This window comes from Panthera pardus, unplaced genomic scaffold, assembly GCF_024362965.1.
Source record: "Panthera pardus isolate Hobbes unplaced genomic scaffold, ASM2436296v1 HiC_scaffold_12, whole genome shotgun sequence".
NCBI lineage: Eukaryota > Metazoa > Chordata > Mammalia > Carnivora > Felidae > Panthera > Panthera pardus.
In genome coordinates, this window is record NW_026526677.1 from 25,911,217 (window position 1) to 25,928,634 (window position 17,418).

Here is a 17,418-nt window from a genome sequence, read left to right on the forward strand (position 1 = left end):
CGTTCTTCTCGGGCCCTCTGACGGGTCCGGGGTGAGAATGGAGACAGAACCATCTCCATATCCTTCAAGGCTGTGCTTAGCTCCTGTGGTTCTCAGGGCTTCACCCAAGAACCCCTCTGCATCCGGAACATCCATGAGCCTATGTCAGACTTTTCCGGCTAGTGCCAGAGCTGGCAGGCCTAATCCAGCGCAGCCAGCTCCCACATTGCCCACCCGTCTCGTGGGCGGTACAGAGAAATGTTTCTTTATTTGTCTGTAGCTGCTCTGATTTTCCTCCCGGGCTCCAGCTGCTGGATGCAATTTTTTCTAGTCCAATCTGTACGCTTAGTTCGATGCAAGTGTTTAGAAGTGATGGCTGCCCTCTTTAAGTAAAACAAACAAGCAAGCAAGCAAAACACCTCTCAGTCTCTGGTGCTGTCTTCCTGCTCACGCAAAGAGATGACTGTGTCCACCTGCATGGCACCTCGGAGAGGTGGTGGCCTCTGGATCCTGGCTGGTCTAGGCTGCTCCTTGCACTGGGCTTGCTGGGTGACTGGCCACACCTGGCCCCGGGTGGTGGCCGGTGCGGCCTATGGCTGGCCGACTACACAACCTGGCCCATCTTTTGGCTTGGTCCTAACCTACGCGTGCTCGCTGCCCAGATGAGCGTCATCTTGCTGCTTACTGTGGAGCGCCTGTCAGGTTCTCCCATTAGCCCCTGGTCTCGGGGCTCTACGGAGCCAAGAACCAAGTCATATCAACGTTACCTTCCAAATCTGTCCCCTTCTTTCATGGTGATTCTTCTGTGGGAAATTTCGAACACACTGTTTTAGTGAGTGTCCTGACTCAAAACATGACATGCTCAAAAGGCATTCAAGGGAATGGGATAAAGAGACTAAGGAAAGTGTAGTGAGGGTTCATGGAACCCAAGAGGGAGAGTGTGAGACCCGCAGATTGGCAGGGACCGTGGAGAAACCCACACATCCAAAAGGGGCTGGCCAACAGGAGCTATCATCAGATGTAGGGGTCAGTGGACCATGGCCTTTAGGCCAAATCGGGCCTGGTGCCTGTTTTTAAAAAATGAAGTTCTAATGGAACAAGCCATGCTCATTCATTTACATATTGTCTACAGCAGCCTTATGCTACGATGGTGGAGTTGAATAGTGGTGACAGAGACTGGACTGCCCACAAAGCCTAAAATATTTACTATTTGGCTCATTCCAGAAAAAGTTTGCTGACCACTGGTCTCACGGGCTGCATCGTGTCCCCTGAAATTGTCATATGTTGGAGTCCTAAAGCCCACCACCACAGACACTGACAGCATTTGAAGACAGGGTCTTTACAGACATAAGTAAGTTAGGAAGAGGTCATTAGGGTATGCCCTAACCCGATATGCCTGGTATCCTTATAAGAAGAGGAAATACAGACACGGATGTACAGAAGGAAAGCCACATGAAACAGAAGGAGAAGGCAGCCACCTGCAAGCCAAGAAGGCAGCCTCAGAAAAAAAACAACCCCACCGGCATCTGGGTCTCGGACTTCCGGCTGCCAGGACCGTGGGAAAATAGATTTCTGCTGTTTGAGCCCCCTAGTCCCCGGCCATTTGTTATGGCAGCCAGTCAGCCTCTTAACTCCTCTTTCCTTTTCTTTATAGCAAACTGATACCACTGCTACAGAACAGAGCTCCCGTTGGAACCACAGGAAGGTCAAGAGGGAGTGAGGGAAGGAAGCAGCCTGGGAAAATCCCAGGAATATGAATCCCAGGAATTATATGCCATTTCACCCAAGAACAGTTCGATATACACCTATAATAAACACATTTTTTAAAAGCGTGACGATGCTTTATGCTACCCAATAAAAATTTTCAAAAATCCCTTAACAACAGCACCCCTTTGGGTCTATGCTCACATTTCCCCATCGTCTCAAAAGCATCTTTTAACAGTTGGTATGTTCTAACTAGGAGCCAAAGTTCATACAACACACTTATTTGTTGGAAAACTTGGGTCATTTGTCCTGCTGAAGAATGTTGTCCCATTCTGGGTTTGCCTGACCCATCATTGTGTTGTTGTTTAACCTGTTCCCACATCCCCTGAACTTCCTGTCAGCTGCTAGCTAGGTGGCGAGGTTGGATTCGGTTCAGGCTCAATATTCATGGGCGGTGCCTTCCGCTGCATGATGTTACAAGAAGGGAACATGTGCTTCTCCCACTTTCTGCAGTGTTGACAGTGGTCATTGGCTTCAGACACATCGGTCCGATCTCTCTGCTATCAAGTCCCCTATCAACTTTTATCTAATTATGTTAGTGTTTCTTGAAAATCATTGCCAAATCTATTATTCCATTTGGGCTTGCAAAATGGTGAAGAATTAGTCAGGGTTCTGCAGAGAAACAGAACCAACAGGGGGTGCCTGCGTGGCTCAGTCCCTTGAGTGTCCTACTTTGGCTCAGGTCATATCTCATGGTTTATGAGTTCGAGCCCTGCATTGGGTGGACTCTCTACTGAGAGCCTGCTTTGGATTCTCTGTCTCCTCCCTCTCTCCCTCGTCCCCTCCCCCGGCTCATGCTCTTTCTTTCTTTCTCTCTCAAAAATAAATAAACATTAAGAAAAAAAGAAAAAGAAAGAAATAGAACCAACAGGAGATAGGGATTTTTTACAAGGAACTGGCTCACGTGGTTACGGAAGCTGAGAGGTCCCATAATCTGCAAGCTGGGGACCCAGGAGAGCCAGAGTCGTAATTCAATCTGAATCCAAAGGCCTGAGAACCACAGGAGGCAATGGTGTAAATACCAGTCCGAGGGCAGGAGGAAACCCATGCGCCGGCTCCGTAGTCAGGCAGAAGCAGTAGCAGTAGCAAATTCTCCCTTTCTCTGTTTTTTCTCTTCAGGCCCAGAGTGGGTTGGATAAGGCCCTTCCCCCCACACACACAGGGGAGAGCAATCTGCTTTACTCTGCTGATTCACCTGTTAATCTCATCCAAAAACACCCTCGTGGAGACACACCCAGAAATCGAATGTAAGTCAAATCTCTGGCCACCCCACGGCCTGGCCAAGCTGACGTATAGATTTAACGGGTGGTTTTCTACATCCATCATTCCTTCTGCATTTATTTGGTAGAATTCTCCTCTAAAGAAGAACTTCCCCTCGTCAACCATTTAATGCCCCTGAAGTATACTTTTTACAAAAAAAAGAATAGACACATCATTCTTTTTCTTGATCAACTAACAGAACAGAGTTGGTGGGCTTGCTACCAATGATTTTTTTTTTTGATCATTAAAAACTCATGGTTTAAAAAAATATTCAGTGTGTTTAAATCCATTGTAGTCAATATCTCTTTTGATACCTAAATTGTCCCGTCTTTGGCCAGTGGAAGCCCGTTCCACAATTTGAGCTCCTGTGTCCTTTTGACACGAGAACATTAGTATTTGGTAATTTCGTGGCTTTCTAGCATCACAGGATACCCCAGGTGCATCACGTGCATTTCTTTCCCCGGATCGGCAACGAATCATTTTTCCAAGGAGCCCTCTGTCTTGGTCCAGGTTCACTGGAAAACAGAGGCAGAGGTGGAAGCATCCATTCTCACACTTAGGCAGGAAGAACGTGGTTGCAGGCAAACAAGGACGGTGAGCAAAGAGACCTGAGGCCGTGGGGGAGATGTTGGCAGGGAGGGCACGTCCGGGCAGCCATAGCTTCACAGTAAACACAGCCAATTGCTTGGTGGGGTAACACCCCTTGAGACAGGAGGCGTGACGCCATGGCATCTCAGAACAGCCTGTTGGTGGAGGGAAGGAGGGAGGCAGCTCATCTTCTGTATTTTTCTCATTTGCTGTGTCACAGGCCGTGACCCTCTCTGCGTCCCCGAGCTATGTTTCCCGGCTCCTGTCACAGGTATAGGGGAAGCCAGAGTCTCTGCACATCCAGGCCGGTCAGCGTGTAGTTCATGCGGTCTCTCCTGGCCACCACTGCTCTGCATGGGGACTTCTCAGTGCATGCTGGGAGCACTGGCTGTGGACACAGCTTTACAACCGAGACAACTGTGGGAATGTTGTTAGGGCCGTGTCGGCCAGGAAGCAAGACGAGTGTGCAAGGCCCGTTGGTATAGGTGGGTCAAGGAGATGGGCCCCGGTACATTAACCAGGCCTATTACGTCCACCCCTCCTGCCTCTCAAATAGGCTTACCCCTTGTGACAATGTTCCGATCTCATCAGGAATGAATTGCCCTCACTCCTGTCCTGAGAGGGGAAGTACAAGTCCAATGTTTGAAGGCAATTTTCAGTTGCCATCTCCTAAAAAGACCTGAAGAGGCTTAGCAAAGCAAGACACAGTTCCCACCCCACACCCACAGCTAGTGTGATGGCCAAAATATATCTCACCACGTCATTCCTCTACCACCTACTTTTGTTTTGTTCTATAACTTCCAGCCCAGTTCCTTATTATATTCCTGGTGAAAGCATCCCTGTCTAGGTTCCCAGACCTCTGCTGAAGCTAAAATATTTTGAAATATTTATTTATTTTGAGGGCAGAGGAGGGGTAGGGAGAATCCCAAGTAGGCTCCACGCTGTCAGCACATAGCCCGACACGGGGCTTGATCTCACGAACTATGAGATCATGACCTGAGCTGAAATCAAAACAGATGCGTAACCGACTGAGTCACACAGGTGCCCCTGAAGCTAGAATTCTGCATGTCTACTGGGAGTGAAGGTGAGAGGGTCAAGGCTACGTTCACCACTTGGCTTCTGGACCCATGTATTTTAGCACTAGATACCGGCTCTGGTTCAGACTAAGCACTGTGTCCAATGTTGCCATCCCACAAGGCGTCAGTGAGCTGGCCCTTTATCTGTGGCTTCTCCAGGTCTTACCATCATTCCTTATGGGGCTGGTTTTCTCTGGGTGATGAAGTACGTGGAAAACTAGTGTATCTTGTGATTTTGAGCCCACTGTGTCATATCTGCATTGTAGTTAAGTGTGCTCCCTGGTCTGTGACAATGTAATGTACGATATGATGTCAATAAATTGAGCATCTCGTCATCTCTCAGATGGTGGTGCCGGTGGAGGCACTGTGGGAAGAGTAGGTGGCGATTCTGGTGAGAAAGAATGACTTTCTCATTCCAAAGGAGAAGTCTGATATCGGCTACTTGCCACGAGGAGGTCGGCTAGTTTCCCCCACGAATGGGACCATATTGAGGGCTCAGAATCAGTCCCGGCTGCTGGCATGTTAGACATTCAAAATGAGAGCAGATACAATGACAAGGAAGGACTCCGTGTTTGGGGGCCCATGCCTAGTCTCCTCTCCACTCCTACAGCCATGGCTACCTAGTTCATGGCCCATTCTGTCAACCCCGCAGAGGCCAAGCAGGGAGGCTGTGGACGCCAAGTAGATATTTTGTGCCCACTCTCGTAAGTCCATTCACGCACCTCTTCCCCAGATTTCCTTGTTCCTGATCTTATTCGGTGTCTCCACCACCATCCCCCACCATCTAAGGGCTGACAAAATGCCTGATCTATCATCATGGAACACGACACTGCATGACCACAGAACCAAAGAGTACATTTTACTCTCAAGCACGTATGAACACATTGGGCTCAAACCAAAGATAGATTGGTCTTCCATGTACCTCGACACCAAGAGACAATCAACCTGGGAAAAAAAAAAAATGGGGGAAGGTCCTGGTGAAATGTCAGCTAACAGGCTGGCTCAGGGACACTTTTCAGGGTTGGGACACTGGAGGTGGTATATGGACTGGAGTCTTTTTCCTTCCAGGCCTCAGAACGATAAGCTGAGACACTTGTTACTGACAAGGAGTCAATACTTCCACACAGTAAGCCAAAATACTGCTGGTAGCTTCTGCGTGCTGGGAGAATCTCCTCTACCACTATTTCCGGGGACCATCTCAAAGCGGGGCTGTAACATGCGAGCAGTCCATTCGCGGCTAGAGTCGACACTGTATTAATGCTGCAAGAGCCAGGTCCACATCCTATTGAGTGACTCGAAGGGATGCCAGTTTCAAGTGGTGCTCGGGGCAAAAGAGGGCTCCCAACAGGGGCAGGCAAGCTTCTCGGCCCCTTAGGCTGCGTGACCGAGCGGATCCTAGAGTACTAGAGGTATCTGTGGCCAATACTGACGCTGTGAGGTTTCTAACATGCTTCTGGAAGAGAGATGGCAGCCAAGACCTCTGGAGTTCTGCAGAAGGCCTAGCGTTGATTCTGGGCTCTCCCAGAGATGAAGTGCCTGACCATGGGACACAGAATTGATGGTATGACCCCAGATGTGCATTATGATCTGAGTTTCATCAGGTCCAAGGAGTCATAGGCCGGGTGGGTACAGCCAGCAGTCATCCACTGTACAAAAAGGATACATTCACGATTTGGCCCAACCAAACCCAGACGACACAAGGACATGACATGAACAGGTGGGCCGGACTCCCTTGGCACCTACTGCTTTTAAACCAACACGTCTCTCAACAGAGCAACGATAAAGAAGGTCTGTGGCTTTCCTTCCCGTGTAAAGAACTGTTTTGGACCTCTGTATTGTTAGGGATAAAGAAAGAAAGAATTTGCCATAGCAGCAGCCCCATATCGAGTGTCGGAGATACCACAAGTGACAGAGCAGCTGTGTGGCAGTTGGGGCTACCACGTGATTCCGTTTACAAGAACCCACCCCCCTTCTCCAAGACGCGTCTGGCTTTTGCAAAGGCTGGAAATGTTCATTGGACAGAGATGTGATGGGAACCGCTATCCCTGTATCCTTTCTTTCTTCAAGGGTAACACTGATCTGTAATCCCTCTCAAAATGCTGTATTGCTTCGGATTTATTATGTTGGCCAGGATAAAGGATGGTTTCCACATGGCCCTTCCTATCAAAAGGACTTTTACCCTATCAGCCAGGGAGCCGATACAAAGAATCTGTTAAGGATGTACATTTCATGTATGCATTGTGGTCCGTTTTCATTGGGAACCAGAGAAATAAACAAGGGGTTGGGTCCTTAGACTTTCCTCCCAGTGTACAGTTACAACAGGTCTCTTTGGGGGAAAGACTGGAGATACATCTACTATGTATACTTGAAATGGCATCACAGGATCCTTCGTCAGGGGGATCCAATCCCCCCTCCTATGGCTTAAGGGTTTGTGGACGTGACTGGTGGGGACTGAGTCAGGGACAGGTATTTTCCATTGTGGCTGCTGAAATTAGCCTTCTGCTTTCCAGTGCTCCGTACTTCCTCATTAAAAAAAACTTGAGAAACACTCTGGTTCATCTGCCTCACCACTAGGAACACCATGATCTGTTAGCCAATGCCCTGTAGGTCAAGGCACGCTGAATGCCACTCTGGCCTTCCTGTCAATTATAGTAATAATGCCTCTTGCCTCTGATGTTAAGTGCTGCCACGTGGCTTTTGCCATTCCAGAATCCCCCTGTTCCTACTGGAATTAGAAAGCCTAGTTCCACGGTAACATCTTCCATTGTCAACTGGCCTTCAAAGATGCCGGTGGACCTCTCACAAGGGAGATCTCTATTGCTCTACTGAGCGAACCATTGTCTGTGTCCTCCAGAAGTACAGAGTCAGGTGATAGGTTTTCAGGTCTTCCGTGGTAAGTCCATTCTACCATTAGTATTTTCCTGAATCTTTTGTCTCCTTTAATATTCTGCCAAAGCAGTTCCGACATGATTACCTCATTTACTGTAGGTCATTCCCATGTCCAAGTATCAAGGAGCCAAGTTTCTAGGTAACTAGACTGGCTCCAAATACCCTTGTCCCGAGTGATAGGTGTGTGACTTCATATCGTTAGTCCTGTATTCTGCCTCTTCTGCGTATCTAATATCCCAAAGATCCACCTGCATATGTTTCCTGATCCCTGCTGGTACAACTCAGCCAGTTCGTGGAATTGATTTTGGGTGTAGGTAATTTTCCCTGGGGTGGGGATTATACTTCCTCATTCAGGCTGTGTGGAGATCTGACCCTGGCTATCAGCCTATGAACAACAAGTTGAGTAGAAGAGGATCTTAAGAAGACCGAGCTTCATTCTGTGAGGCACTTGCGGCGGGTAAGGTCGTGGGTTATTCCGGTATACAGAAAAGGGGAGTCTGTTCTCCTCTGATAAAGGGGATGGGGCTACTTTTTCCAGCCAGGGTAATTCTGAGCCATGTTGAGACTGAAGACTCTCAAGCTCATCCAACCAGGGTTCCCCACCCCGAGCCCCCGGTGTCTGGTCCTGAACCCCATTCTTTTTCTATCTGGCTCTGGCTTTAACACAGGAAATTTATCACGGCTGCACATTTAGCATACTTTGTGCGGCCTGTACAATTCTGAGCCTTTATAATCAGACCCTGGATCTGACGTTTATGCATAGTCTGCCCTTGGGCGGTAGAAGATGAAAACTTAAAGGTTGCCATATAGGCCCTCTGGCTTCCGCAGTGCACCATAAGGTGGCGATGAACCATCCAGAATTTTTCGTTTCTTTTTTAAAGTTTCCGATGCCCTCAAAAGCAGTTTCTCGTGCCAGCCTTTATAATTATTATCAGCCCTTATTAATTAAGTTCAGCAGCCACCTGATAATTGAAAACCTCACCTGATCACAATTAACCTCAGGTGACAGCTTTAGCAATTGCAGTATCACTCATCAGGGCTTCACTAACCAATAGCAATGGGTGACTTATTACATCCAGTCGGGGGGGGGGGGGGGCACGCCAGCACAAAATCCCGTCCTGAGAGTCTGCTTCTTAAGGGTCGCTTCTGGTAACAACTGCCTTAGCCTAATTTTGCTAGAAATAGAATGCGGTACAAACACTTACGCTCTAACAATTCATTGGGGTGCGCAGTCCCAGGAAAGCAAGAGAGGGAGAAAAACGGGAGAGCAGCAGGCAAGGAGGGAGAGTAATCACGGAGGGTAATTACCGAGCCGGCCTGAGCCTTGCAAAAGCCAAAACCACTTGGTGTCACCGGACAGCACGAGAAACTGCTGTGATTCTGATCAACCCACCAGGAAAAAGAAGGGCGAACAACGTATCTAGTGTTTCCTTCTTACCGCATATATTCGCTTGGCATTTGTGCAAAGTGGTGTTATACCCTGAGACGTCCGGGTGGTGCTAACTGGCCCCTCCAAACAGCTGACAGGGAAGCCGTAACTTCTATGGGTCCAACTCAGGCAATGTGTACATGCATCATTGTCTCTGTCCCAGCCAGGGCTGCAAAGGGTTCTCCTCACTCTGGTGGCCACGGTAGCAAAGCCAGTGACCATGTCTTTGCAATCACAGAAGTAGCAGGAGGCGACGCAGGCGAGCTCTGGTCAGGAAGCAAGGCGAATGAGGGAGGCCTGGAGTGACGGGGGTAAGCCGGATGGAGCAGGTCTGGGGTGCACATAGACTAGGTCAGGCATACCCTGGTTTCTTTCAAAAGGAAATGGGTACTTAGAGCACAATTGAAGCATTAGATGTATTCATTGCTCCAACGTTGTCATTGCCTCAAAAACTTTTCTTTGGGCAGCGAGGATATTTCTCTCTCTTTTAGAAGTAAATTAGGAGTTCATATTGGTATTTCTAATTAAAATGGAAGATTACAGGGTCTTACTTGGGTTTATACCTGAGTCTGTTGTGCTGAAAATCTTGGTTTGTAGTGACATTAAGGAACATGCTTATTTGCTGATCCTACAGGATGAATGTGGTAGTTTCAAAATAAAAATACTAATCACCCCGCTCCCCGTGTCAGACCATATTAATCTTCACTTACATGTGGTCCCAATCTCTTCAGTGCTTCTTGCTGACAGAGGAATACACATCCCTGATTTTTTGAACTCAGAGTATGTGACTTTCTTTGGCCAATAAAACCAGATGAAAGAAGAGTGATGGTCACTTCCAGGAGGAGGTTTTATGAGCCCGAGTATCTTTTCCTTCCGCCTCAATGAGTGGCAAATATTCCACAGATGCTACCGCCCGACTTGGGTCACGGAGGAAAGAGGACACAGATCGGAGCTATAGCTAACATACGATAAACATGTAGTGTGAGGGGAAAAGAAGCTTTTATGATTGAAAAGCCACCAAGACTAGGGGTTGTTTATCACCATAGAAATAATCTAATCTAGGGGGCACCTGGGTGGCTCAGTCGGTTGGGTGTCCAACTTCGGCTCAGGCCACGATCTCACAGTTTGTGGGTTCGAGCCCCACGTCGGGCTCTGTGCTGACAGCTCAGATCCTGGAGCCTGCTTCGGATTCTTTGTCTCCCCCTCTCTCTGCTCCTCCCCAACTCATGCCCTGTCTCTCTCTCAAAAATAAATAAACATTAAAAAATTAAAAAAAAAAAAGAAATAATCGAATCTACATACCACTGAATACATTTTAAGATTTCCTCATGGTTCTTTTTAGTCCTTAGGATAGATCCCATTAAGGATATACTGCCGAAATACAGTTTTCCAGAGTCATTTGCAATAACTCTTCTTCGGGTGCCTACACCACCAAACCAATATACAATTATTACCGTTTCCATTTCCCCAACTTCCATAAATCTTCCCTTCATCTTAATTTTACTTTTAACGACTTTCGTTTTTAAAAATATGTATTTATTGGGGCGCCTGGGCGGCTCAGTCGGTTAAGCATCCGACTTCGGCTCAGGTCATGATCTCGTGGTTCGTGGGTTCCAGCCCACATCGGGCTCGCTGCTGTCAGCACAGAGCCCCCTTCAGATCCTCTGTCCCCCTCTCTCTGCCCCTCCCACACTCGAGCACTCTCAAACATAAAAATAAACATTAAAACATTTCTAAAACAGTAGTTATTTATTTCGAGAGAGAGGGAGAGAGAGAATCCCAAGCAGAGCCCGTTACCAACTGTAAGATCATGGCCTGAGCTGAGATCAGGAGTCAGACGCTTAACCGACTGAGCCACCCAGGCGCTCCTACTTAATTTTACTTTCGAATTAAAACATTTACACAGCTCCAAAGTCAGAATTACACAACAAATTCTGTGCCGTTAAGTCTAGGTGCCATCCCTGCCCTCTATCCGGTTCCTTCTCTCTCCTTATAGGTCCCCATTCTTACTGGTTTTTGGTTTATCCTTCCATTATTACCTATGAATAAGATAAGCAAATATGTTTCTATATTCATATACCCCCTTTCCTACACGAAAGATAGCATATCATAAATACCGTTCAATAACTTGCCTTTCTTAACAATATACCCTGGAAATGATTTCACAGAAGTATATAGAGATCCTTCTTATTTATTTTTATAGTTTTATACTATTCAGTTGTATGAATGCACCATAGGTATTCATGGACATCTGGGTTGTTTCCATTCTTACACTATCACAATTATTGGCAGTGGATATCCTTGTGCTATCTCATTTTATATTTTTACCAGTGTATTTTTTGAGCTAGATCCCAAAAGTGGAATTGCTATGTTAAAAGGTAGGCGAATGTGTAATTTCTCTAGATGGTCCAAATTCTCCTCCAAGGGGTTGTATCCTTTTGTATTTCAGCAACGTACGAGAACCTGTTTCTGGGAGTTTTATTAAAGGAACATAGTGTCAGGCCTTGGGTTTTTGCCAATCTGATAGGAAGGAAATGATATCTCGTATAGTTTTAACTTGCATTTTTCATATTCTGAGCAAGTTGAGCCTCTTCCCGTATATTTAGGGGTCATGCACATCCCTTCCCCCCACAAACCATTAATATACTCTGCCCATTTTTCTGCAGGGTTCTGGTGCTTTTGTTCTCAATGTTTAGAAGCTCTTTATCTGTTAGGAATATTTATCTTTCATCTATGATATAGTTTCTATTTTAAATGGTAGGATCCCTATATAGGAGAATCTGGGAACATTTAGCAAAATTACTAATGCATCTTCCCTTTGACCCAGAAACCGCACTGTGACAATGGATTTGACGTGTCAAGCTGTTGACCCAGCAGCTGCCTACCTCTGGGCTTTTTGTCATGTAAGAAAAAGAATCCTTTGACTGTACTCAGTTTCTAAAATTTTATTGTTACTTGATGCTTTCTGACTTGAATATAAACATCTGTTTTTCTAAATATCAGACTATTGTAAATTGTATTTAAATGTTCTTCCCTGCCCCTAGGCAGGTCAAGAGTGTCTATTCTCTCACTCCAATCGCTATTTGTTGCCTATCATTTGTCTCTTATCTTTTATTCCATTTTTCCCCCACCACGATGTTACCCCCACCCAGTGACACAACTGTAAGTCAGTAAGTAGTATCTGGTACAAAGTTGAATGTGGGGCCCCCCCGCACACAACCAGGGCTCCCAGGGAAGCAGAAGGGAGAGAGGAATGGTTTCGCTGTTTTTTTCTCCTTTCTTTTTTTGGAATGAGCCCTCTGTGACTAGCAGGCGGAGGCCTGGTACTCAGGACGGGATGACTGCTCGAGCTCTGTGCGCATGCTCAGGAAGTTGTGACTTGCCTGGGGCACATGGGGAGCCTGGGCCCTGACTGGCCCCCTCTTGGGCCAGCTCAGGGCCTCCTGGGCTGTGTGTCTTCTTTGGCTATTATCCCTTTGGCCACATAAATGGTATACCTGCTCTCCCTGACCTCGGTGGAGATCACACTATTTCGAGAGTCTGATGCTTTGGGTCAGCTCATGGCTGTGCCTGTCATTTCATATGGAGGAGTCCAGATTTGGCACTAATGTCCATAGACTCTATCCTAGAGAAATAAAAACACTAGTCCATAAGGATTTATATTCTGGGTTATTTATGGCTGCACTGTTTGTAGTGGCCAAAAAAAAAAAAAAAAAGGAAACGACATAAGTGCCTATCAATAGGGCCAATAAATGATGGTACATTCATACAGTGTGGCATTGTGTTGCTCCTAAAAAATGAGTTAGAGCTGGATCTATTGACCTGGAGAGGCGACAGTGATATACGGTCTTTGTTTGATAAGCCACTGCAGTGAGACACCGTATGCTCCCCTTTTTCTCTGGGTCTTCTTTCAATAAGCAAGAAGACTTCCTTGGTTTATGTCTATGTGTGTGTTCATAGTTTTGAATATTTTGCATATGTTGGGCCTCGGTTTCTTCATGTGTTAACGGAGGAGGACACTGGGGCTTCCGTCATACAGCGACAGGGAGGGTCATAGGAGCTGCAGCAGGTGCACAGCAAAACGCGGTAAAAACAGTACCTCCCTGGTAATAAGCATTCAGTGGATCTTTGCTGTTCTTATCACTATGGCTATTTCACTTTACTATTTTTTTAATGTTTATTTATGTTTGAGCTGGGGGGAGGGGCAGAGAGAAGAGGGAGACACAGAATCCGAAGCACGTTCTGAGCTGTCAGCACAGAGCCCAACGTGGAGCTCGAACTCACGAACTGCGAGATCATGGCCTGAGCCAAAGTCGGACACTTAACCGACTGAGCCACCCAGGCGCCCCTCACTATGGCTATTCTTTTAAATTTTTTTTTTTAACGTTTTTTATTTATTTTTGGGACAGAGAGAGACAGAGCATGAACGGGGGAGGGGCAGAGAGAGAGGGAGACACAGAATCAGAAACAGGCTCCAGGCTCCGAGCCATCAGCCCAGAGCCTGACGCGGGGCTCGAACTCACGGACCGCGAGATCGTGACCTGGCTGAAGTCGGACGCTTAACCGACTGCGCCACCCAGGCGCCCCATCACTATGGCTATTCTAAAAGAACACGGAGAAAGACGTAGGAGATATTTTCAGGCCGTTAATCCTGGTTACAATGTCAGGGGCGGGGGGAGAAAGTCAGGAGAAAGAGATAAACCGTGATTTTCACAAAGTAGAAATATTATTTATGATCAAAATTAAAGCGAAATTGTGGAAATTAATATCCTAAGTGGTGTCTATGATGTGGTAATGAATAAGAAGCACTATATATGTGTGGGGGCAAAAATAAAAATATTGATTTAATTAGGTGACTGGAGTGCAGGCAATTTTTCTCTTAGATCCTGTGGTTACTTCGATGCGGTTTTTCCTATCAATTATTTGGGAGGAAGGCCTCGTATGGCTCCTGGCACACAGGTGCTCAGTAAATGGTACCTATGGCTAAATTAATTTTATTTTAATAACTGCTCCCCTCTCAGCTGCCCAGCCTTAGGCTCCCCCCGAAACACCCATGGCTCCTCACAGGGGCCCCTGCGTACCCGCTGATAATTCGTGGTTGCAGAGTTGTTTGGGTCCTGTGCCGTTAAGCAACAGGGAAGCATGATTGAAACTGTTGTTAACAATTGAACTGAAAAGGGAGCACCTGATGCGAAGGCCCCGTACCTCTTGCCGCCTCACCCTACACAGTGACACGCAAGGGATGTCCTAACTTATTTTCTGACACATCACAGAGCCAATTTCCAGATTGGAGCTGCCACACCAGGGAAGGCTCCCTGGAGAGAAGATCATAAATTCTGATCTCCAATCATCTTCTCCCATTTAACCAGATGTGGCATACCAAGCTCCAGAAGTGTAGGCGAGGAGAGGCGTGGGCGGAGTGTGAGAGCGGGTAGAGGTGAGGGGTGTCACTATGGCCTTGGGACAAGCACAGTGGAGAATGTCACTTGTTCTCTTAATCTCGCTTTCTGGTTTTACTGGAAATTTAGGCTTGACCATGAAGGCATTCTGTGACTACATTTTTACCTGCCCTCTCAGGGAGGAATGAGGGCATCTGGTTCTCAGAAAACAACTCCACGCCTCATATATTATGGAAGAGTATGTAACGGGAATGGATGACGGACCTGAGGGGATTTCAGGGCTGGAATGTGCTGGATACGCCTTCGGTACTTCCTCAGACCCTCCTGACTTCACCTGCTTTATCAGATTCTGCTGGCTTCACCTGCAACTTGGGCCCCAAGCTGATTGCCCTCTCTTGGTCATCATGCCTCTCTGTAAGTTCCTCCTGAGAGTGATAAAACGCATAACCAGTGTCTCTGGTTCCTCCCATCACTTCCAGACTCAGATACAGCATCACAGCAAAGGGTATAGGATCTGGCTTTCCAAATAATTCTCAAAGGGACCCAAATGATGCCACTCAGAAATGTGCTGAGATTAATGCCACATGGGGCAGACTTTGATCGATGGGAAATAAGAGAAGGGAAGGAAACTGGCAGATACATTCTGCCTCATCCCTCTTCTGAACGGACTGCTCCCAGAGACAGTTTCTCCATATAACGTGCCTGGAGACTTCCATGTGGCTGAACAATTCTCTTGTTGACAACCTGCTTTTCTCAGCTCATCCTGAGACGCGGTCGGCTCAGTAATCACCGCCTTGCATTGCTTTGCAATCTGCTCCTTTCCTCCCCTTTTTCCTCACTCTTACTGCCCTAGGCTTATACAGCACAATAAGACTGGCAGCACCTAATCCCTGCTGCAGGCTCCATTCTCTAGGGTAAAGTGGTAAACAGAATACTGGCCCCAAAAGAGGTCTATGTTCTAATCCCCGGAACCTATGACTGTGTTACCTTTCATAGTAAAATGGATTTGCAAATACGCTTAAGTTAAATGTGTTAAGATGGGGAAATTATCCTGGATTATCCAGGTGAGCCCAATGTGATCACAGGGATCCCTAAGACAGGGAGACAGGAGGGTCAAAGTCAGGAGAAGGTGATGTCAGGTTGGAAGCAGAGATTAGAGAGATGTAGCCATGAGCCAAGGAATGCAGGCTAGTCTAGAAGCTAGAAGAGGAAAGGATCGGCCTCCCCTGGAGTCTCCAGAAGGGGCCCTAACAACACTTTGTGCCCCATAAGACTCATTTCACACTTCTGACATCTGGAACTGTCGGAGAATAAATCTGTGTTGTTTTAAGCCACTAAATGTGTGGTAATTTGTTATATCAGCCATATGAGACTAATGCAGGAACCTTGGCTAAAACAGCTCTTAAATGCCCTGGTTTCCAGCATGATCCTATTTTGCATGATTAAAGTTGAATGCCATGTTGTATTTTTCCTCTCTGAATTCCTTCTGTGAACAAATCCTAATCTCTCCTCTGGCAGATGGATGCCCTGGGTGGGCTGGGGCAGAGATTTATTCTCACAAAGGAAACTATATACATATGTGTTTATATATACACAATCAACAAAAACAGGAAGACGGGAAGGAAATATTATTAACCATGGCAGCAGGTGACTTATTTCCTGCCTTGAACTTTTGTAGATTTCCCCTCTTATCTCCAAAAGACAGACATTTTTCTATTATAGTAAAAAAATCATTTAAAGTGATTAGGTAAGAGTCTAAGGATTTGCACCAGCCTCTGGTACTCTAGAAGTTAGTATAGAGGACAGACTACCATGAGCTGGAACGGTCAGGGTAGGCTTCATGGAGGAGGGAGGAATCAGAGAAAGACCTGGAAGGATGGGTATTGAGGGGTAGAGTAAGAGAAGGAGATATGGTGAAAGCCAAGAAAAGTGTATTTTCCCCAGGTTAATAAATAAACCCATTTGACTTAAAGGGAATGTCTGCAAAGAATGTAATCACAGTACAAAGGAAAAAAATAACGTATGCAGCATTTCCTTTTTGTTGGATATTGTAGTAAGTACTCTGCTGGGTTAACTCACTTAATCTTCCCAAAAACCTCATGAGGAAGTTCTGTAATTATCCTAAGTACACAGACGAGGAAATGGAGGAACTGAGTGCCACGTAACTCGGCAGCAAGTTGATTGGGTCCAGATTCAAACCCCACAATCACTCAGAGCTCATGTGTGACATGGAGATTGGAGAAGAACCCTTAAGGCCTTGAAAGAGCAAATGTATTAATTTTCTATTGCTGCACGTAACAGACTGAATGTTTGTATCTATCCACAGGTCATAGGTTGAAACCCAGTCCCACGTGTGATGGCATTTGGTGATGAGGCCTTTGGGAGCCCTCACGAATGGGACCAGCGCCCCATAAAAAGAGATGCCAGAGAGACGATCTCTCTCCACCACGTGAGGTCACAGCAAGAAGGTGGCCATCTGCAAACCAGGAGGGGGGGCGGTCATCACCAGGACGTGACCATGCTGGCACCCTGATCTTGGACTTCCCACCTTCCAAAACCATGGGAAAAAAATTCCTGTTGTTTAAGCCACCCATGCTGTGGTATTTTGTTAAAGCAGCCTCACCCAAGACCTTGCATACCGAATTACTAAACATTTAGCAGATTGAAATGATACCCATTTATATAGCGCCGTGGGTCGGAGATTCAAGTAGGGTCAACTGGGGTTTCTGTTCAGGGTCTCGCAAGGCCCAACTCACGGTTTGGGCCAGGCAGGGCTCTCCTCCGGAGGCTCTGGGGACAAATCAGCGTCCAAGTTCCGTCAGGTTGCTGGCTGCATGCGGTTCCTGTGGCTGTGGGCCGAGGTTCTGCCTCCTCGCTGCCTGTGCGTCCTTCTCTTCTGCCAGCGGCTGGAGAAAACGCTCTGCCCCAAGGCGCGCGTCTAAATGAGGCCCAGCTGCATAATCTCCCTTTTGCTGTTTTGTGATTTCGGGAAGGCAGCCCATCCTCCTGACCGGCTTCCCTGGCGGGAGGTGTC

General features: G+C 46.9%; 1 long non-coding RNA gene across 3 annotated transcripts; it reads left to right on the forward strand.

Moving 5' to 3' along the window:
• The first annotated feature begins 7,412 nt into the window (after positions 1 to 7,412).
• Positions 7,413 to 16,973, forward strand: LOC109279186 (uncharacterized). 3 transcript variants are annotated; one of them, XR_002086063.2, is made up of 5 exons: positions 7,413 to 7,560; positions 7,911 to 8,013; positions 9,224 to 9,296; positions 14,514 to 14,798; positions 16,711 to 16,973. It is a non-coding gene; the product is annotated as an uncharacterized LOC109279186 (long non-coding RNA). The 3 variants fall into 3 exon arrangements; XR_002086064.2 differs by having other exon boundaries at positions 14,563 to 14,798; XR_002086065.2 differs by lacking the exon at positions 14,514 to 14,798 and having other exon boundaries at positions 7,414 to 7,560.
• Positions 16,974 to 17,418: the final 445 nt, after the last annotated feature.